We start from the raw sequence: 23,588 nt of genomic DNA, 5'->3' as shown, positions 1-23,588 counted from the left end.
AAAGAAAGCCTTTTCCGACAGATTCCTTATGCCTCCTCTCTTTACATAAACGTTAACTCTTTTCCAGCTTACTGTGTTTATCTATGTATGTGATAGGGTTGCCAGGTGTCCGGTATTGACCTGGACAGTCTGGTATTTTCGCCACTTGTGCAGTAAAAAAATTCAGAAAAATTCCAGACACCTAAAATGTCCAGTATTTTCTGATTTTCCTGGCTAGGAGGCGAAAATCCCGGGTGCTTACCTGGTTCTGCAGGGGAACTGTCTGGCCTGGAGCAGGAAGACAAGATGGCAGCTGGCCGCCGGCAGCTGGTTAGGGCCAAAAAGCCTTAAAAGCATTTCTTAAAGGGGCCACGCTGTTTTAAAACAATTTTTTTTAGCTTAACAACTCTCGGGGTCCTTTTGGGAGGGGGGGGGGTGTTTGGTATTTTTGGTTAAACCATCTGGCAACCCTAGTATCTGATCAGTTATTTACTATAGTTTCAAACAATTTGCCTAGTTGGGAAGTTGGGTTTACCAATATGTAAATTTGCAGGATTGTCTCCAGAGCCTTTTTTAAAAAAAAGAAATGTAACATTAGCTATCCTCCAATTATCTGATACAAAGGCTGATTTAAGGTTACATGCAACAGAGTTAACAGTTCTACAGTTTCATATTTGAATACCTTCTGAACTCTTGGGTGAATACATCTGATCCTGGTGTTAGTTTACTGCATATCAATTTGTTCCAAAGGCTCTTTTATTGACACCTCAGTTTGGATAGTTCCTCAGATTCGTCACCTAAACAGAATGCCACACCTGAGTCACTCTCTCCCCACCCCCATCCTCTACAATGAAGACTATAGCAAATAATTCATTTAACTCCTCTGCAATACCCTTGTCTTTCTTGAGTGCTCCTTAAACACTTTGATCACCCAATGTCCCCACTGATTGTTTTGCAGACTTCCCTGCTTCTGATGTACTTGAGACAAAAACTATCAGCAATTTTATTTATAGCTGCTCTTCAAATACTTTTTTGGCCTAATTACACTGTTACGTCTGTTTAAGCTTCTTTCTATTTTCCTCACTATGATTTAACTTCCAGTTTTTAAAAGGAAGCCTTTTTGCTTCTAGCCACTTCTTACTCTGTCTTTTAGCCTTGAAGGTGTTTTTGGTTCAATTTCTTTTTCTGTTTTTGAGATATATGCTTAATTTGAGCCTCTATTACAGTTTTTAATTAGTTTCCTTGAAGCTTGCAGGCATTTCACCCTTGTGTTTTTTCCTTTTAATTTAGATCCATTTTTATGTAGTTCCCCTTTTTCAGATTAAGGGGTCTTTTGGTGGAATTCTTCAGTATTTTACCCCCTACAAGCATGTTACATTTTATTATATTATGGTCACCATTACTGTGTGGTTCAGCCATAGGCACAGAGTTCTCCTCTAGCCAGGGAGTGCTTGATTTCCCTTCTCCCATGCCCTATGCCCTGTCCCTAATTCCACCCCTTTTATCAAGCTCACGCTCTATATCTTTCTACCACCTATCTTACCTCATTCCCTGTCCTCCCAAAGCTCCCTGAATGAGGCAAATCAGCTGTTCTGGAAGGGCAGGGAAGGAGTTGTAAGTGGGGCCACCAGGATGCAGGTTTGAAGGGGGGAGCTTAGCTACCAGTGGGTGCTATACACCCACTAAATTCAGCTTTTTGACAACATCCTCTAGCAAGGAGTTCCACAGGTTGACTGTAAGTTGTGAGAAGAAATACTTCCTCTTGTTTTAAACCTGCTACCTATTAATTTCATTTGGTGACCCCTTAGTTCTTACATTATGGAAACAAGTAAATGGGCAGATACAAAGCCCGTCAGCTCCTTCACCTAGCTACAACTCATTGATGTCACCCACAGGGCTGGCTCTACCATGATGCAAACTGAGGTGGCTGCCTCCGGTGCCAGACTGTGGGGGGGGGGGGGGGGGGGAAGAGGGGCACCACTAGGACCCAGAGTGTAGAAAATTGTGTCTGCTGCTGGTGCATATGTATTCTCTCTGCTCTAGATGCACAGAGGTGGTGGAGTGCTGTGCTGGAGGAAGGAGGGCACAAGAGACCTTTCAAAGTTTTGGCCCAAGCAAGGGGACATGGGGGCGTCATTTGAGCTCCCTGCCTCAGGTGCCAAAATGTTGTGGGCCAGCCCTGGTCACCCAGCATAAAACCCCTGTTCAGCTTCCCAGAATTAATCTATTGATACCATGTGTGATATCCTCCATACAGTCAGACTAAAGAGGGGAGTTGCAGGGAGTCCCTAAAAAGTGGGAGATGGAAAGGTGGCACACAGTGAACTTGTGGGGGCAGACATGGAGGAATGCAAATGCCTCTGATGGGTACAGTGCACTCAACCAACAAACTACAATGTGAATGATCTCTTAGTTGTAGAGGTTTTTTTAAGTTAGTTCATGGAAAGCCTTCCAGTTGTTTTGTCTGCAAAACCACCTTAGGAAAAGCCCACTGTCAAGCACATAAAGCCAAAAGCATCACCAGCATTTGACTAGCTAAAAACAAATCTATTTTGCTTGCCATGATTCTTCTTTCAGATCATAAGGAGACCAGATTATTTGTCACAATCTCCTAGGAAGTGATAACAAAACTCTCTTTGAATTTAGTGCTACTAAGATTAGGCCCTGAAGCTAATACAGGTTCAAGAATGAGTTCATCATAAATTACACCTAACAGTGAATTCAAATAATGTTTTCCATTGGTGAGTAATAGACAGGAAATGTGAAATGTCATTACAAGGCTGGTTAACCATCTGGTCAAAGCTCCTGTAAGAACAGTGCAGATGAACTATATTGAAATATTAAAGAAACATTATCTGAAGCTAGTTAGCCTCCTCAGAGACTTATAATTCATGCATGGTGGGAAGGTAATAATGTTCAATTATTCTGGAAACAACTAAACAAGTCACTTTAAAATTGTCTCATTTGCAGTGGATCCAAAGTTAAGTATTTTTTAAAGTATCCATCATTCATTCCAGGTAACACAACCAAATAAACTTATCAATCTCTGAGGAACTGCCTATAAATCAAAAGCCCTGTTGAGAAGTGAGCAATTTTTCATTATTCCAGGAGTAACATTTTAAAGCTGACATACTGACAGGGTGGTCTAGATCTATGAAATTATCACATCTGTGATGACCAGCCAAACTTCATGCAATAATCATAGGTTGCTCATTTACTATTTAATACAGTTTCTTTGGTTGTTTTACAAGAAATGTCTTGATGAATTTTATTTAGAGTTGTAGCTGAAATAAAGGGTTGGAAACATGAAAATATATTGCTAATATTACATATGGAACAAGACTTGGCATTGCAGCAATTTATCTTCATTAGTTCCAATCCATCACAATAACCAGGCACTGCATCTCCGGAACACAAGTAGAAATTCAGCCTCTCTTCTGTGTTTCAGGGCCCAAACTAACACCCATCCAAATAAAATGGAGACACTTCAATGAATGCTGAATCAAGACCTAAATTTGGGGTTCTCGCCTCTGCTGCAATGGATTTTGGTTGATTATGCTACATGATAAAATTCCAGCACAATAGCTGCCAAGCCTCTTACAACTTTATTTATTGAGGACTTATTTCAAGAATCTTTTAAACCTTGACAAGAAGTCAAGATCTAGAACCAACAATTTTTCATCCAGAACCCTAGATCTTTTCATAAGTATTTTGAACCTGTCCAGCTATTTCAGGATGTGAGACCATGATAGAAAAGAAACTGAGACTAAACAATTATGCCTTATGAACACAGTCTACTCCACCCCCCACCTGATCCTTCTATGAGAAGAACTTGCTTGAAAGGTAAATTTGGCTACCAAACAACATTAGTATGTTAAAAGTTAAGTATCATTGTGTTTGTGTTCTCCATATAAGTTCTTTTCATAGAAGGATCATAGAAGAGGAGGAAAGGAGAGAGAGAGAGAGAGAGAGAGAGAGAGAGAGAGAGAGAGAGAAAATAGCTATGTGGGGATACTAAATATTTAAGTCTTGTTATCTGGGTTTATAATGGATCACAAAGTGAGTACAAGTCAGTATGATGCTGTTGCAACAAAAGCAAATGCCCTATGAGGATGTATTAACAAGGGTGCTGCATGTAAAGCACGGGAGGTAGCTGTTCAGCTGAGGCCTCTCCAGTGCTGAGTAGAGCAGGAGTACTGCATCCAGTTGTGGGTGCCATACTCTAGGAAAGGCATGGTCAAACTGGAGAGAGATTCCAGAAAAGAGGAACAAAAAAAATGAGGTTTAGAAAATGTGACACACAGTAGGCATATTTAGTCTAGAGAAAAGATGGCCAAGGGGGTGAATAACAGCCTTCCAACATGCCATCCGCACTTGCTATCAGAAGGATGGAGATCAATGATTCTCCAAGTCCACAGACAGAAAGTAATCAGCTTAGTTTACATCACGGGAGAGTCTTAGGTTGCATATTAGGAAAAATCTTCCCAACTTTAAGGCTGGTTAAGCACTAAAATAGGCTACCTAGGGAGTTTGTGGAGTCCCCATCACTGGAGGATTTTTAGGAACAGGTTAGACAAACACTTATCCTTGATCCTGCCTCAGCTTGGGAGTAGAGAGTAATTAGGAAAAGATAAACTAGATCTCTTGAGGTTCCTTTAGCCCAGGGGTGGGGAACCTAAGGCCCAGGGGCCAGATGCAGCCCTCAGCTTGCCTGGATCTGGCCCCTGAGGTTTGGGGCTCCCTTCCTAGCCCATTTCTGCACTCTTCCTCTTGCCTAGACCCCACACCGCCAAGCCTACTTCCCAGCAGCCCCCTTCCTCCCATATACTGAACCCCTCATTTTAGCCTCACCCCAAATCCTCGAGGGGCCTACAAAATCTACTAGCCTAGGCCCTCCAGGCTCTGGTGTGTGAGGGGAATGTGAGGAGCATCTTTCTCCTCAGTTGGGGGCCATATCAGTGAAGTTGTGGGGTTTTTTTGTTTTGTTTTGGGGTTTTTTTTCCTTCTCACTTTCATGGGGCCCCTGACTGATTTTTCTTTGGGTCAGCGGCCCCCAACCCAAAAAAGATTCCCCACCCCTGTGTTAGCCCTACATTTCTGTGCTTGCCTGACTAGAATTAGGTATCCTCAATGTTCCTTGTTTAAAAATATAAAACCTTCAGTGTCTTCTCAAACCAAATTAGAGCTGTGAAGCTTTAGTTATTTCCTGAAATCCTGTCATGTTTGCTTTTATGGGTAAAGAAACAAGTATCTAATGGCATTATCAATTAAAAACAAAAGTAAAGTCTCCATGATGAGAATGCATGTAGTTTTAGTCTCCCCTGATGCTTTTCACTGAACTGTATGAACAAGAATGGCTAAAAAGCCACATCATTTTTAAAAAGGGATAAGTACAAAAAAAAATATGTTACTTCATAGCTAGATATCCCTGTGCTGCCAGAACTGGTGTTTTCCCACTGTACTCCAGTTATTTTTGTTCTACTCTCCTAAGTGCATGTGTCATATAAGTCAATGGTTATCTGCCAACCAGCTCAAATTCACCTAATTCATTAATACATTTAAAAAACAACACTGGAATAGTAAAGACTGCTCTTACCAAAATCTCTGCTGCAAACAGGACATTGTCACAGAGTTGTCAAGACAGCCTTAATTTTCAATCACTTTTGTATAAAAATAACCTGGAAATCCCAACTTGTCCTGCAAGATTTTTGTGTCTATCATACTTAATGACTGAAGACAAGGGAGAGAATTTCAGCCAAATCATGATACATAACTTGATTTTGAGTATGTTCCAATCATACCACTCTGCCTCAAGGCATCTCAATTTAAAGAAAGGCTTTGTGGCTAACATCTAATTTTTTGATATAACAACTATAAATTTAATGTTTATAATATGGACCTTCAAAAAGGAAAGACCCTGACTGGCTACGGGAGGTTCTGACTATGCCAACATTTAGAACAAGTTGAGGCTAAATTAATTCTAAAAAGTAAAAATAATATATTTCAAGAAGTAGTTACACTGATGCTTTCTATAAGCAGACAGGCATTTGGTCAGCAGGGCACCATCTCACAGATGGTTGCATGTAGCACAATGTTTAGAGCTGGAAATTAGAGATATGTAATATGAAAATTATGGTCTATAATTTTATCTAGGAATCACTATTGATACTGAAAATACATTGGCATCTTGGTCATCTTGTTCCCACTATCATCCCACTCAGCTGTAGGCTCACTCTACAGCAATTTAAACAAAGTAGCAGCTGACCAGCAGCAAGGAGTGATGCAGGAGCTCATCTTTGTTTATGCACCAGGAGTCTGCCTCCATGCTGTACCATCTTATCTTTAGTAACCACTTAGCACGGACAACAAATCTTAGCTGAAAATGTTAGCCCCAGAAACTCTTCCATAGCCATCAATTTCAGGCGTTATTCCCCCACCTCCATTTTATTTTGTGAAAAAGGTGTTCTGAGAAAAAAACAACAAACAACAACAACAAAAAACCCAAACATCACTACCACATTTTACACTTAAAAAACAACAAATAGTCTGGTAGCACTTTAAAGACTAGCAAAACATGTAGATGGTATCATGAGCTTTTGTGGGCAGAGACCACTTATTCAGATGACCAGAGTGCTGGATGTTTGGTTCTGGACAGCCAACACTCCAGTCATCTGAAGAAGTGGGCTGTGCCCACGACAACTCACGATACCATCTACATGTTTTGTTAGTCTTTAAAGTGCTACCAGACCATTTGTTGTTCTTACATTTTACACTTGTTAAACATCGCTGAAAAGTAATCCGGCAGAATTCATATTTGCTACAAAAACTGGCATTTTTGGCTGGTTCTGGTTCTAAGCTGTTAGCAGAATTCTTCACTGTTTCAAGTATTAAAACCTAAGTCAGGACTCACATGTTCATTCACTTGAACAACATTGACTAATTGGTTATATGTTTTATGGGAATTGGTAACTCCCATCATGGTATTGGCTGCTGCCGGGGGTAGTATACCAGACTTGATGGATTAATAATGACAATTCATAGGATATTCAGATCCCTATCTATAAACCTGCGAAAAGGCAAAAAGCTATCTTAAACATATTTAACCTCTTTCCCTATTACTTCTCCCCTCTTTTCCTCCTGTGTTGGCTTAAGGCAACTCCCATTGAAAGCAATGGGAGTGTTTCTACTGACTGTAACGGGAGTTGGATCAGACTTCAAATGAGTGTTAATATAGCACCACTCCTGAGTCTGTGTCCGAAAGCCTGTCACAGCTATCCCAACAACATACAGTTGTTTTCAGTCTGGGCGGCATACACTTTCCCTGCACATTCTTTGAAGTAGGTAGTGGTTTGGGGAGAAGTTGGGCTTTACAGAAAAGCCCCTGTTTCAGACATTCTGATCAGAGCCAAGTTTTAAAAACTTTGATACTTTGCTCCTATCAGGAAGGAATTTTTTTCCCTTTAAAATGACAGATTTCTCATAAAGGCTGGCTCCCACCCTCAAGCTGCTGCTACGATGAAAGCTACAGCAGGCTTTGGAGAGTTACCCTATTCTACAACCCCCATGTAGGGGAAAAATCCCTGAATACAGCCTGTAGCTCAAATAAATGAGCTGTGAGTTTTGGGAAATAGATTTGGGACTGAGAAACAAAGTCTTCCAACTTGCAGCAGCCATGCTGGAGCCACTGCACAGCTGCTTCTGTAGATACTTCAACAAGAAATTAACCAAGACTGACAACTCCCTCCCCTCCCATAAGGCATCAAGAGCCAAAAGATTGACCCTCTCACCGAAAAATTGTGTCAGTTTTCTGCTGCCTCCTGTCATTCACCTCTATGTGTTTTCTAAGCCACAGGTGAGACAATAGGATGTGTGGCACACAGAACTGGCTTAAAGGTCATCCTATTTACTAACCCAAGGGACCCACTGGCAGGGAGATACCTGGTATCAGAGATACTGAAAAAATGGTCACTTACATTTGTAATTGTTGCTCTTCGAGAAGCATTGCTCATGACCATTCCATGTAGGTGTGCTCGCGCTGCATGCACATCTTGTCAGAAGTTTTTCCCTCAGCAGCACCCGTTGGGCCAGAAGGGGAGCCCCCTGGAGTGGCACCACTATATCGGCACATGTGTATCCCTGCTGACCCTCCACCTCCTCGGTTCCTTTTTACCGGACTACTCTGAAGAAGGGGAGGAGGGCAGGATTTGGAATGGACACGAGCAACACAGTGACGAAGGTAAGTCAGTCTTTTTTCTTCTTCAAGTGATTGCTTATGTCCATTCCATGTAGGTGACTCCAAAGCACAAACCCAAGGTGGCGGGGTTGGAGTTCTAACCTTCTACCCAGTGGAGGACAGCTCTGCCAACAACCGCATCCTCCCCAGGATGCTGAACCAGAGCATAATCATTGGCAAAGGTATGGATTGAAGACCATGTGGCACTGAAGACCCTATAGATGTCTAGAATAGGGATCTGAGCCAGAAGGCCTGCGCCCTAGTGGAGTAGGCCATGAAAGCAGGGGCTAGGACTCCAGCCAGATTAAGGCAATCCCTGATGCAGGAGGTCATCCAAGAAGAAATTCTCTGGGCGGAGACCGGCTGGCCCTTGAGCCTCAGTCATCCAGGTAGGGAAATACATGGACCTCGCGCTTCCTCAGGAAGGCGGCAACTACAGCCATACACTTTGTAAAGACCCAAGTAGTCATGGAGAGGCCAAAGGGAAGGACTGTAAAGTGACAATGGTCCTGGCCAACTGTGAATTGCAGGAAACTCCTGAGGTAAGAGGCGAAAACAAGCATCAAGTTGAGAGCCACATACCAGTCTCTGAGATTGAGAGAGGGAATGATCGACACCAATGTTACCATCTTGAATTTGGCAATGAAGGCGTTCAGGTCCCTGAGGTCTAGGATAGGGCAAACCTCTCCTTTCACTTTGGAGACTAGGAAGTACCGGGAGTAGAAACCCTTGCCCATGAACTCTGGGGGACCACTTTGGCCACCCTAGGCTAAGGAGCTGCTGCACCTCTTCCCACAGGACGTGCTCATGAAAGGGGTCCCTGAAGAGGGACGGGCAGGAGGTTGGGAGGGAGGAGACCAGTGGAATGGGATAGCGTAGCCTCTGCCTACCATCTCCAGGACCCACTGGTCTGAGGTGATGGAAACCCAAGCCCGGTAGAAAGGGAATAAGTGGTCCAAAAAGGGAAGAAGTGAGACTGGTGGGCACCCCTCCAAAACCCTTGCTGAGAGCCCTGTTTTTTACCAGCCGAACCCGACCCTTGGTAGGATGAGGGGCGGGAACGGCATCTGTTGTTCCTGCCATTCCCATTCCTTCCCCTACACCTCAAGAAGTCAGGGTGGGTGCCCAGCTGGGGAAGCCGGGGGGCATTCCTTCTGGGGAGGGATTGCCTCTTGGGGAGGCGGGGTGTTTATGGATCCTCAAGGACTTCAACGTGACTGGCGTGTCTTTCAGACCATGCAGACTATGGTTGGTCTACTCCGAGAACAGGCTGAGTCCTTCAAAGGGCAGGTCTTGGATGGTGGTCTGAAGCTCTAGGGGCACCCCAGACCCTTCTAGCCATGAGCTACAATGCAGTACTAGGCCCGTGGTCATAGTACCAGTGGCTGCATCCAGGGCATTTGTAAACTGTACTTTTGTGAGAAAGAGTTACACTACAATACTTGCATGAGATGAACTGAAAAACATTCTTTTATCTATCACTTTGACAGTGCAAATATTTAAGAACATAAGAACGGCTATACTGGGTCAGATCAAAGGTCCATCTAGCCCAGTCTCCTGTCTGCTGACAGTGGCCAATACCAGATGTTCCAGAGGGAGGGATCATAACAGGTAATCCTCATGTGATCCCTCCCCTGTCACCCACGTCCAAAGAAACAGAGGCTAGGGACACCATTCCTATCCATCCTGGCTAATAGCCATTGATGGACCTAACCTCCATGAATCTACCTAGATCTTTTTTTGAACCCTCTTAAAGTTCTAGCCTTCACCACATCATCTGGCAAGGAGTTCCACAGGTTGACTGTGCACTGAGTGAAGAAAAACTTCCTTTTGTTTGTTTTAAACCTGCTGCCCATTAATTTCATTTGGTGACCCCCTAGTTCTTTTATTGTGGGAATAAGTAAATAATTTTTCCTTATTTACTTTTTCCATACCAGTCTTCATTTTATAGACTTTCATCATATCCCCCCTTACTCTCCTCTTTTCTATGCTGAAAAGTCAAAATCTTTTTAATCTCTCTTCATACGGGACACATTCCAAACCCCTAATCATTTTTGTTGTCCTTTTCTGAACCTTTTCCAGTGCCAAAATATCTTTTTTGAGATGAGGTGACCACATCTGTATGCAGTATTTAAGATGTGGGCGTACCATGGTTTTATATAAAGGCAATAAGGTATTTTCTGTTTTATTCTCTATCCCTTTTTTAAATGATTCCTAACATTCTATTTGCTTTTTTGACTGCCTCTGTACTCTGAGTGGATGTTTTCAGAGAACTATCCACAATGACTCCAAGATCTTTCTCTTGAGTAGTTGTAGCTAAATTAGTCCCCATCATATTGTATATATAGTTGGGATTATTTTTTCCAATGTACATTACTTTACATTTTTCAACATTAAATTTCATTTGCCATTTTGTTGTCTAATCACTTACTTTGGTGAGATCTTTTTGAAGCTCTTCACAGTATGCTTTGGTCTTAACTATCTTGAGCAGTTTGGTATCATCTTCAAATGTTGCCACCTCACTGTTTACCCCTTTCTCTAGATCATTTATAAATAAGTTGAATAGGATGGGTCCCAGGACAGACCCTTGGGGGATCCCACTAATTACCTCTCTCCACTCAGAAAATTTACCATTTATTCCTACCCTTTGTTTCCAATCTTTTAACCAGTTCTTAATCCATGAAAGGACTTTCCCTCTTAGCCCATGACAACTTACTTTACTTAAGAGCCTTTGGTGAGGGACCTTGTCAAAGGCTTTCTGCAAATCTAAGTATACTATATCCACTGGATCCCCCTTGTCCACATGTTTGTCTTCAAAAAACTCTAGAAGATTAGTAAGGCATGATTTCCCTTTACAGAAACCATGTTTACGTTCCCCCAACAAATTATATTCATCCACGTGTCTGACAATTTTATTATTTACTATAGTTTCAACTAAAAAATATAAAGTGAGCACTTTATGCTTTATATTCTGTGTTTAATAGAAGTCAATATATATTTGAAAATGTAGAAAACCCAAACATCTAATAAATTTCAGTTGGTAGTCTATTGTTTAATAGAGCAATTAATCATGATTAATTGTGATTAATTCCGAGTTAATCACATGAGTTAACTGCAGTTAAAGGACAGCCCTAATGTGGCTATGACAAGCCATCTCAGCCATTTAAAGACAACTTGGGGTCAACCAATTGTTATAATGTTATAAAATACATTAATACATATTTAACCCTTTATTAAATTGTAACAAACAATACACTATACATACCAAGTACTAAGCTCCAAACTATACCCCTTAAACTGTTCTCTGTTGAACAAGTCAACAACACACCAAAGGAACTTGTATTACAGGAAAAGGAAAGAACATTTTCACATATCAAATGCAATAGAAATTTTTAAAACAAAAAAGTATATTTTTCTAAATCACTCAAGTCTTTCCTTTTACTTAATTGCAAGTCCTTGGATTTAATAGTGATTTGTTCAACAGCTGCTTATAGAGAAAAGCTTTTTTATTATTATTTGCAAGTATGCTTGATATAGGAAGGGAAGGAAGGACTGGAAGACTATTTCACATCTCAAGCAATTTTCACTTTAAACAATTAACTATGGCCAAGACTATTCAGCTGGGGTAAATCAGCTTACCTCTATTGAAGCCAACATGGCAATGCCCAGTTACACAAGCTGAAGATCTAGCCCAGTGTAACATGCAATTTGAACTTCATCAAGTTCAGCTGCTTTCCAACTCAGCACAGTGTAAGATTTCTACATTCAGTTTTTCACACATACAAGCTGGAGATTAGCTGCAGAAGAAAAACGCTGAAATGAATACCGTCTTTCAGATATTTCTGAATTAACGGAAGTCATGGTTAACAAGAAGTTAAGGCAATGTGGAGACACTCCTATGGACATATTCTCTCTGTTCAAGCGACTGCAAAGTTTGTACTATGACCAGGATCATAAGCACACATGGGACAAGATGCAGAGAGAGGAATAAAACACTGAGAATGCAAGGAGATTTGGTCATGACATACTAGTAAATCATTAGCCATATTGGCCTGTGATTGTACTCATTTAAGTAAATGGATCCAGATCAGTGGCCAAAACCAAAAAACTGGCTACATCTTGCAGAAAATTAAAGAGTAAAAGAGAGCAGCACTTAGAGAGTAGCCAACCACATGAGGAGCCAAGCTCATTTTTTCAGGAATATAGGTTCTTTCAAAAAAGGGTTTTATTTTCCATCGATCCCCGTCTAAACAGCCGTTTTTCTTTTGAAAATTATGCAAATGAAGTGCGGGAAATTTAAATCACGGCTTCATTTGCAATTTCAAAGTGTCTAATTTACATCCCTTTTTTGAGAAAAGGAATATAGTTTAGACACAGCCTTGGTTCTCACCTAGGCCTCAATCATTAACTATGACCATAAATGTATCATAAATGTCCTATACCTACCATTTTACAGATAAGCCAAGGCAATACTCATTAGGGATGTTAAGGACTAGTCGACTATCCGATAAGCAAATACAGCAAGCGGGGGGGAAAAATGGGAGTACTTCAAAGTGGCAGTGCTGCACGGAGCCTGGGGTCCTGGGCTCCATGGCACTGCTGCTTTGAAACGCTGCTGCGGTGTTTCAAAGGGGAAGCTCTGCACAGCTGATCCCAGGCTCCATCCAGCACTGCCCCTTTTGAAATGCCACCACAGCGTTTCAAAGCGGTGTCGCTGCCCCTTTGAAGTGCGACATGGAGCCCGGGATCAGCTATGCGGCACTGCCCCTTTGAAACACCATGGCAGTGTTTCAAAGGGGCAGTGCTGCATGAGCCAGGGGTTAGCTGGAGTCCCCCAGCTGACCCTAGGCTCTGTGCAGTTCTGTTGCTTTGAAACACTGCAGCAGCATTTCAAAGGGCAGCGCCGCCCTATCAACTAATTGAATAGTCGATGCAAAAATGCACTGACTAGTCAATTAGTGAATTAATACTTAACTTCCTTAATGTTCATTCCTCAAGAGTTCATAATCTAATACAGATTTCCATGTCTGGGCCTACATTAATCCATGAAAAGGTTATGGATAACACTACTGGAGGGAGAAAGAAAGGGCAAGATTTTTAAGTTAACACTATGCAGTTAACTGTGGCTTGCGGTGCATATGTCTTAAGGATTTCATAATTAAAAAAATAAAAATACTATTTTTCTGAGGAGAAGACTAAGGTTTATAGACCTCACAAAAGAAGTGAGTTTTAATGAAATACTTAAATACGTTATTCTTCCCTAATTCCTCATCTATCCTGTAGCCGACAAATTGTATACTTTCAGAGGTGGTTGATCTTATTTCTCCATTTCTTCCTCCACCAGTAACTTTTCAATTTTGCATCAACAGAATGATAGATGTTAGAGTTGGAAGGGACTAGCTAGGTCATCTAGTTCATCCTCTTCCAATCCAGAATTGTTCCCTACAGTATCCTAGCTTGTGGTTTATCCAGTCCACTATTCAATGAGTTAAGCAATTGGACTTCCAGCACTGCCTTTGGGAAACTATTCCACATTCCAGTAAGAACACGGTTAGGAAAGTTTTCCTAATATATTAGGAATTGATGAAGTCAAGAGGGTGGATACCTGACTCTTCCAAATAAAAGTTATTTTTCTTATGAATTTCTCCTCTTCACTGCTCACTGTAAAGCAGAACAAGGAACATGAATTGGTGAGCATCTTCTAAGCTGTGATAATTTCCTGTGTAACAATAAAAAAAGGAAACTGTCCAGATACCTGACTGATTTTTTAAGCTATATTTGACAGTTTTTATTAAAGTTTTACCCACATAATTTGGAGGAGGATAAATACTGCTGTGCTTATCATGGCTTGTTCCATCTGGATTCTTTTATTTAAAAAAAAAACTGCCCAGGCTAGTCATGTTCTTTGCAAGATATGATCCCTTGGAACAGTATACAATGAACACATTTTACCAGGCTGCCAAGAGGTGATCATGTAGTATCAAAAGGATTTTTTAAAAAAATTAGGAGTGAACTGTCACAGTAAGACACTATACGATTAAAATTGGCCCCAAAAGCTTTGGACTAGAAAAGCTCGGAACGCTGTAGGTGCATGTGGGGGCACAGGCAGGAGATGAGATTTTGAACTCATCTCTGGATTCTCTTTTTAAAGTGGCATGAACCAAAAATACCAGGTCCATGAACCCTTGAACTTCAGTGTGTTTGTGCATGAACAAAAAGATCACAACTTCAAAAGATGGCCTTAGAGAGGCATTTGTAGATCTTTATTTTACACGTGCCATCAACCATAGATATGTTAATATTTTCCTAAAAGGAAAGAGACGGGATAAGTTAAGGAGCGCTTCATGACAGTGCCTTGAAAGTTCAATAATAAAAAAGGACTAGCAAAATGGGAATGCACTGTTGGTTCAGGCAAACTGCATTAGGAACTTCAAGAATGTCCAGTGTGTGCATATCAGTGAAACACACTGCACAGAAGATAATCAATGAATGCTCCCCCATCCCCGTTCTTAGGTCCTGCTTGATTCCAAGAGAAGTGTGCATGTAATAGCTTTTGAAATTACCTTCAGTAATTAGGGAAATCTACAGTGATGTAATTACTTGATTTGGTGTTTAGTTTTGTAGCCCACCAGCAAGACCTCTGATGGTTCCTGGAAACTTTTTAGCAAAGCATACAAAGGAGGTGTGTGACATTGGTGTGGGAAAGGCAGGGAGTCAAGATTATAAGGCTCCCTTACAAAATGGTCCACTAAAAGAAAAAATACAGAGGAGAGGACTTAAACTAACAGATCATACTGACATCTAGTGGATATTTATAGAATTACTTAATTGTAACCAAGACACAGACAAAAGAACGTAAAAGATATCTAAAAAAAATGTTTAACCACAGCCTCGTTTCATGCTCTGTTTACAACCAGAGGTACAAAAATTGGTTTTCAAAGCACGTGTTAAACATTAATGAGTGATTTTAAGCTTTATTTTCACTGTAGAGAGGTTTGAGACAGATGGTGCATCCCCAGATGATAAAGAGTCCTTGTACTGGTAATACTTCACTCCATGAAAGGGTTGGGCTTTTTTAAACTACTCACTGTTTTTTCCATGTTTACTCAGCTCTACTCTTCAAAATCTGATAATTAACAAGCTTTTTATCATAACTCACCCAGAGATCTCAAAGCAAAGCACACAGGAGGCAGTTATTCCCATTGCACAGCTGTGGAAGCAGAGATACACAGTGCTGAAGCAACTTGCCTGAAGTCACCCAGAAGACCAGTAACAGGGGCAGAAATAATTTGGGTGGGAGTGGACTGCTAATTAAAGGTGGAGCCATTCCACCTCTAGTAGATAGGTTCAAAATCAAGTCAGACTGGCAATGATCACAAAATGTCCATAATACTCAGGAATTCTAAGAATACTCTCCCACAATATGGGCCACACTGCCTCCCTCCCAGAGAAAGGCCTGGCAGCACATGTAGGATTAAGGAGAGTTTTTAATGCAGGACTTCCTGGGGACTACAACTGCATGGTTCCACTAAAGAGAAAGAAAGGTTGTCCCAACCACATAAGAATAAGCAGCAAACACCCTAAGCTAAGAGGATTCTTAAGAGTCCAAGATTTTCTATGTAAAGCTCTATGCCACACTAGCGTGGGGCCTTTTCTCCCAGCTATGACCAATGTTGGGGCATCCTTGGACCATAGAGGGGCTACATAGAAGAGCTAATAGATGCTCAGGCTGAATGATCTTTTCTTGCAGACTCTCCATAAAATCAGAAGGAGGAAAGTACTCTTCTCCCTGTACACACCCCAGGTCCCCACCCTGTATTAAGTAGAGTAGGGAGAAGAGACCATGCCCCTGAAGATTCCACACTTCTGCCTGGGATGGTGCAGGACTAGGGATAGGGATGAATAGATCCCATCATGTTAAAATTTAGCAGCCACATTGAAAGGACCATTAATTAAGACAGCCCACCTGTGATGGAGTTCAACTTAAATCATCCTGTCAGAGATTACAGGCAGTCCCCGGGTTACGTACAAGATAGGGACTGTAGGTTTGTTCTTAAGTTGAATCTGTATGTAAGTCAGAACTGGCGTCCAGATTCAGCCGCTGCTGAAACTGATCAGTTTCAACAGCGGCTGAGTCTGGACGCCAGTTCTGACTTACATACAGATTCAACTTAAGAACCCCAGGCATCCCCAAGTCAGCTGCTGCTGAAACTGATCAGCGGCTGATTCCAGGAAGCCCGGGGCAGGAGCTTCCTGTAGTCAGCCACTGGTCAGTTTCAGCAGCGGCTGACTTGGGGACGCCTGGGGCAGAGCAGCTGGGGTGCTGCTGGGTTGGTCCAGTAGCGCCGTCGCTCCTCGGCGCTACTGGACCAACCCAGCAGCACCCAAGCTGCTCTGCCCCAGGCGTCCTGATTCAGCCGCTGCTGAATCTGACCAGCAGTGGCTGAATCAGGAGCCTGGGGCAGAACAGCTGGGGTGCTGCCCGGTTGGTCCAGTAGCGCCCAGAGCGGCGCTACGGGACCAACTGGCAGTGCCCCAGCTGCTGTACCACAGGTGTCTGGAGCAAAGCCACGGAGCACGGGGGCAGCGGAACAGCCCAGACGCGCCGTGGCTGTCCACTGCCCGCGTGCTCCGCGGCTTTGCTCTGCTTTGCTCCCCCCCCCCCCTCCTTCTGGTCTGCAGACCAGGGGGATGGGGGGGGGGGCAAAGCAGAGCCAAGCCGCGGAGCGCGCGATCAGCTGACAGCCCAGACGCTCTGGGCTGTCAGCTGGCCGTGCGCTCCGGGGCTTGGCTCTGCTTTGCCCCCCCCCCCCATCCCCCTGGTCTGCAGACCAGGGGGGGGGGGGGGAGCAAAGCAGAGCAAAGCCGCGGAGCACGTGGGCAGTGGACAGCCACGGCGCGTCTGGGCTGTCCCGCTGCCCCCGTGCTCCGTGGTTTGCTCCATACACCTGTGGTACAGCAGCTGGGGCGCTGCCAGTTGGTCCCGTAGCGCCGCTCTGGGCGCTACTGGACCAACCGGGCAGCACCCCAGCTGTTCTGCCCCAGGCTCCTGATGCAGACCAGGGGCAGACCGGGGGGGGGGGGGGCAAAGCAGAGCCAAGCAGAGCCAAGCTGCGGAGCGCGCGATCAGCTGACAGCCCAGATGCTCTGGGCTGTCAGCTGGCCGGGCGTTCCGGGGCTTGGCTCTGCTTTGCCCCCCCCCCACAACCCCCGGTCTGCAGACAGCCCTGTCCGCTGCCCATGTGTTCCGCTGCTTTGCTTCCTCTCCCTGGTCTGCTGGAGACCAGGGAGAGGAACCCCGTTCGTAACTGCGGATCCGACATAAGTCGGATCCGCGTAACTCGGGGACTGCCTGTATTTATCTCTGGTACTCATCAAAATACTTCACTAAAGCTTTTGTAGGGCTGAAAATTATGCAGAAGGGCAGATATTTTCAAGATGTTTCCTGGTGGGGAAACCTGAGTGGGATCTTCTCCACAAGAGAGCTCTCAACCCTTCCCATCAGGTTACACAAGCTGAACACTTGGGTCGAATATTTTCTTCAAGAAGAATGATTTCTACCATGTACTTTTACTGAGAGATTTCTTGCCCAGCAAAGCCTGCCTCCCTCTAGGATTAGGAGAAAGGGATTTGACTTCCCAGTTCTGTACCTGTCTGCAGCACAGATTCCCTTGCTACAAGGAGGCATCACCTCAGGAAAAGATTACAGAAGTCTCTTGTTACATTAATGGCATCAGGGTCAAACATTCTTGCCCATCCCCAATTTATCTCACCTTGCTTACTATAACCCCCTCCCAATACCTGTTATTCTCCTCAAATCAACCCCATTCCCTAACTATTAAACAGCTATATTGGCTCCTCTTTTGAGCACTGCCTCATCCCCACACCACAAAACAAATTTAAGCCTGTAGAAAAAGCTCCACTTGAGGGGGAAAAAAAGACACTGTTTTGTAAGAGCTGAGGATCTTCTCCTTAATCTCACCTTCAAAGTTTTCTGAAACTCTGCCTAGTGCCAGCTGTCTTCTGTTCTGTCATTCAATTAGTAGCGTAAGCCTAATGTGAACCTTATACCCTGTGCTGCCAGTAAACTGGAATAGAGACTGATTCCCCTCTGAACATCCTACACAAGGATTTAGGCCATTGTATTCGCATAAGTGAAGTGGTGATCCAGTAACTCACCCTTTCCTCTGTCCCATTTTCACTGGTCTTTGACATTTCAGTCTATTCAGAGTTGGTACAGAATACCTCCTCCATGGTTTGTATTGCTCAGCTCATTCCCAGAATTCATGCAGAAATGCACCATCTAAAGATTGCAGTGTCAGGACGCATGCACAGGCTCTCTCCAATTGGAGGAATTTCCATCCTTCCTGCCCAGATGAAATTCTATCAGAATATGTGAGCTGCTTATTTAAGAAAGTCAGTTAAGTGAAGTACTAGAGAGCAACAGTGTATAATTCAGTAAGGGATAGGCAAAGAGTTTTATATGATAAATGAAAGCAGCAAAGTTTCACACTACAGATGCTGGATTGAGAGTTAAGCTGGCCTCAATATTATCATTCTGTTTCCATACAAAGTACAAAAAGCACAATCTCTGATATGAATGACTTTTCATTTAAATACACAAGAAAGCATAAAAGTTAAATCTCCAGGAGAGAGCACAATGCAGCTTTTCTTTGATTAGGCTGCAGCTTCTTTGGAAAATAAACTCTTGACATTTTATACCTATAAAGTTCTTGTTTCTTTGAAAGAAGCAGTACATAACACATGAATCACAGTTTCATAGCTACATATGCCACAATATCATTGAAATAATGTATAAATTCAATAACAACTGCAGTAGCATCCTGAGATATTGACTCATTCCTCACTTCATAGATAAACCCTGGATGTTGCTTTCCTGGTACACTAATACAACATAAGTGAATTTAACATATAGTCTGCACTGCAGTTTTGTTAAAAAAAAAAAAAAAAAAAAAAAAAAGTCTTTACTTACCCATTATGACCCATGTTCTCTCAGACTCAATCTTTGTGATAATAAGTGACATCAACAAGCCCATGAGACTTCAGATGGGATCCAGTTACACAGTACAGCTTGCTTGCAGGATCAGGGTCTGAAGCAGCCCAGGCAATGCAGCAGATCCTTGGAATTTTTGCTGGATGTAGGTGCTTGTTTGTATTCTAGTTGCTCCAGTATAGTCTTTATTTTTAAAACAGAAAGGGTTTCCGGGCAGTCTTTACAATTCAGACAAGGCTATTGGATTTTCTTCTCTTTAAAGGAGACCAGATAAATGTGGTGAAGGCCCACTATATGGTCTGGTTTAGCTGTTCAGTCCCTGAAATGCTCAAGAGAGATTAAAAACAAAGACAAGTCTCTTCTGCTTCATGTTTCTCCACAACAATAAATAGTAAACATGGCCTAATTCAAAAGGCCTCTTGAGCCATTGTTCCTAGAAAAACCTTTTGACCCCACTGTAAGGGAACTGGGTCACCTTTCACCTGAGGAAGGCACACCCAATAGACAGGAAAGCAGATAAATGCTCCCTTTAACGATCATCCTTTGTTTCAAGAAAAAAAAATTAAGGCCAATAACCAGCCCTTCCCTCTTAAACCCAGATATTCTATTCAGAGGTTTAAAAACAAAACACATAAAACCTCCTTTTTCTTTCACAGACCAAATAAAGGGTCATTTTTATTCCCTTCCTCGGTTACTTTCTATGCTATCCACAACATTCACAAAACCAAACTTCTCACACAAGCATAGAGAAAAAGGAAACCTGCTTTAGCTTTGGTTTCATTTGCCTGATCAGCCACAGCTAAAGGTTCTTCAGTCCAGACTTGCAGTTTCTACAGGTGGGACTCATTATCTTCCCTGGCTCTAGCTGCCACTATTAACTCTATCCTGTCCTGGAAGGGTGGGAGGTATTCACATTCTGTCATAACAAGTTATTAACATTTGAACTGCACAGGGAGCTGCAGGCCATTCATTGGGTTAGGAACAAGGCCTGTACAAAATAGTCACAACAAAATTGAGGTTTTCATATTTTGTTTTAATTTTGCAAAATTGGTTCAACTATTTGAAGAAACTCAGAAATGTTTACTTGAGTGGGAATACTCATAGGTGTGAAGTTAAGCATGTATATGACTATCTGCAGGAGCTGGACCTTAGGCCATATACCTACCATGGTTTATATTCGTGAGTAGGCTTACTCATACAAGTAGTCCCAATGGAACTACTTTCATGCTTAAAGTTTCTTGTGGGCATAGAAGGGTGTGTAAGATCAGGCCTTACCTAGAAAAATCAAATCTGTTATGCACTTTCATAGAATTCTTTTATTTCTTTCATTGTTATTGTCAGAAAAAAAATCTTAACTCTGCATTTCTTGACTTTTATGGGCTTAAAAATAACTTCAGCATAGTCTTTGTGATTTAATAAATTTGCAGCTGTAATTAGGATTATTCTGAATTTGCCAAAATATTTGACATATAGATAATTAATTTGTGTGAAAGAAAAGGCAGACCTCAAATCCCTTCCTATTGGAAAGAAAACTGAAGTATGTACTCACTGGGGTTTTTTCTGGTAGCCTTTCTGATAAGGGGAAGGTAATTTGTAAAAGTCCTGATTAAATAGAATTATCCATTTGTGGTGTTTTAAACATTCCTGAGCAGGTTCCCTAATAAACACAACTACACTTGAAATTGTGTTTTATGTAAATAGCTGCGCATAAGACTTCATTTGCAATGCACAACAGAAAAAAGTTTTTATTGGTCATAACGAAAGCCAAGAACTACACCATATATTTGTGAGGCCAAATATCTGTATCTTTTCTATTAGCTAACTATTTACATCTATACAGGCATCTCTCCTAAAACAAACTATTCCATGATCCTTTCTATGGCTCAGTATGGATGTAATACAAACACCTAAGAATGCTAGGTGGAATTTTTCAAAGGCATTCAGTAAACTTCCCTTTCACTTAAATAAGAATAAAGTTCGTCCATGCTGAACATCCCACCCAATATATACAAGTCCCATTTCCCATTAGAACTGCACCTCTGCCAGACTCTGGTATGTGCTGCTTCTATCATACATGTTATGTCTGTAGCTGCTCTCCATTTTTGTCCACTGGATATTGGTCACAAATGTTTTTTTCTGGTAATCACATTCAAGTGAAAGTTCACTAGGTAGAAATGAGAGGCATATCTGTTTTCACTGGGCCATATTCTGCACCCTTATTTGCAACAATTAGTACTGTTATGACAATAGTCACTGTGAGAACTCTTCAGTCTGAAGAAATGCCATATTAGTGTTAGTTTTGTGATACTGTTGTTTCTTGTGGGACCTAATCCAACAGCAAGAGAGTTTGCTCATTTTCTTAATCTAACACAGTGGTCCCCAACATGGCGCCCGCGGGGGCATTTGTGTGTGCCCGCCAAGTGCTCGGGGCTGGCCTGACCCCGGGCACATGGCGCATGCATGGTGCCGGTGCTGGAGCCGGCCCCAGGCGCATGGTGAGCGCCGGCCCCAGGAGCACCACAAATTGGCTGCTGGTGCTCTGGGCGCGCGGCACTTAGGGGGGTGCCGGCCCCAGGCACACGACGCTTGGAGGGGGCACTGTCCCCGGGCACATGGTACATGGGGGACCCCGCCCCTGGGCACACGGCTATGGGGTACGCGGCTTTGAGGGGGCCTTGCCCCTGGGCGCGCAAGTGTCCCCGCCCTCTGGCGCCCGGCAGGCAAACGGCCACGCCCCCTGGCACCCAGCAACCTCAAATGGTTGGGGACCACTGATCTAACTAGAGTAAATTCTTGTGGCAGGTCCACTCTCTGAGAACTGGGCACTTGCATTCCTGAAGGAAAGGATTACCTGCATCCTGCTCATAACCACCTCCATTCAAGAACCGGTGTTTATCGTATACATAAAATAGCTATTTTCTTTCTGTTGGTCATATGGGCATAGAAATGATTATGGACACCACAAAATACCAGTATGAATGGTTTACGAGCAAAATCCTTATCAGCAATGCTGACAAGCCGTTTGCATGCTGAAAGCACCAGTGAATAAAAAATGGTTCATATCCTCCCATAATTTTGTTCTATGAGATGTGTTGCTCAAGTCCATCCCAATTTAGGTGACTCCCAAACAGTTGTACAGGTGGAGAGTTTGGAGTTCACTGACACATTGATGTAGCATTGCTTGGCCAAACCTTGCATTGTCTCTAGCTCTAAAAATATCTCTGATAGATTCCATGGATGAGGGCTATTATAGAGGGGACAACCTTGTGATCTGGAGACAGAGGTGGAGCTGGTCTCTCCCTGAAACAACTGTCAGTCATACCAAGCCAGGATGGAAGAAGCAAGCTTTGAAACTGGGCTGCCCTGACAGAGGATTTTGTGCATGAGGCAGAGAGGACCTAGAGGGTCGGTAGAACAGGCCCAAGTTAGAGGCTAAGAATAGTCAAGCCCCCAAAGAAAGCTCAGAGAGTTGTTTATATTGTCTTCCCATCCTCCTGTTATGGAGTCAACTCACCCCCTTTCCGAGGTTTTTGATCTACAGTGCCTATGTGGACTGTGCCTCAGAACAGAAAGGTGGGTCACCTTCCATAGGGCCAAAAGATGTTTTTAAAGAGGGATCATGGGCCTGTGATACAACCTTATGGTCTAATGATCCTGCTTCATTGAAATTGATAGCATTGACTTAAATAGATGCAAGATCAGACCCTTGGAAAATAACACATTTGGCCGTTGGGATAGGCTTGGTTGCTCTGAAAGGGAAATAGAAGAATGTCATGGCTGGGAGGGGAAAGAGTGTGTGAATGTGAGAAAATAAAGGTTCTGGCCATTGGCAGCATCATGAGAGAACCAGTCAATGTGCATCTCCTAATCTGTAAGATGTTCTCATGTGTTGCACTCCCTTTATATAGATTTTAAAATAGGCAATTGCTGTTTTGTTGTGTTCTCTCTAACATACGGTTCTAAAACAGCTAAGTAAATGAGACTGTTTCCAGTTTACATGGGAAATGTGTACTGTATATCTTGTCATGATACCAAAGAATTCCCCCAGACTCCAACTTATGACCTTATCCTTCACTTTAAATAAGTGGAAGTGACTCCATCATTAAATGTTGGCTAAAGGCCACAAACTAAAAGTGAAATTGGTGGGGGGAAATGGTAAACACTGATTTACAGATCATAACAGCATGAGGTAAATAGCGCTCCTGAGCTTAACACCAGAACGGACAGCTGATGGAATGTAGAGAATGCTGGCATGCAGCCAAACAATCTGACAGGAAGATGTTAGCAGAAGTGTCAAGTTCTGACAGTGGGGGAAAAGGGTCAGTGTGTCAGTGGACAGTTGACCACCCAGCTGAGGAGTTC

General features: G+C 42.8%; 1 long non-coding RNA gene across 1 annotated transcript in view; it reads right to left on the bottom strand.

Moving 5' to 3' along the window:
- Window positions 1-20,620, bottom strand: part of LOC142826964 (uncharacterized) — a 32,282-nt gene extending 11,662 nt beyond the window's left edge. The window contains exons 1-2 of the long non-coding RNA XR_012901262.1: window positions 19,206-20,620; window positions 11,852-12,009 (exon numbers count right to left, since the gene is read on the bottom strand). This is a non-coding gene — a long non-coding RNA (uncharacterized LOC142826964). The remainder of the gene's footprint in view (window positions 1-11,851; window positions 12,010-19,205) is intronic.
- Window positions 20,621-23,588: the final 2,968 nt, after the last annotated feature.

This window comes from Pelodiscus sinensis, chromosome 1 (genome assembly GCF_049634645.1).
Source record: "Pelodiscus sinensis isolate JC-2024 chromosome 1, ASM4963464v1, whole genome shotgun sequence".
In the NCBI taxonomy this organism is placed as follows: domain Eukaryota; kingdom Metazoa; phylum Chordata; order Testudines; family Trionychidae; genus Pelodiscus; species Pelodiscus sinensis.
Note: the sequence above shows the minus strand (reverse complement) of the source record. Positions and strands in the feature narration are given on the sequence as shown.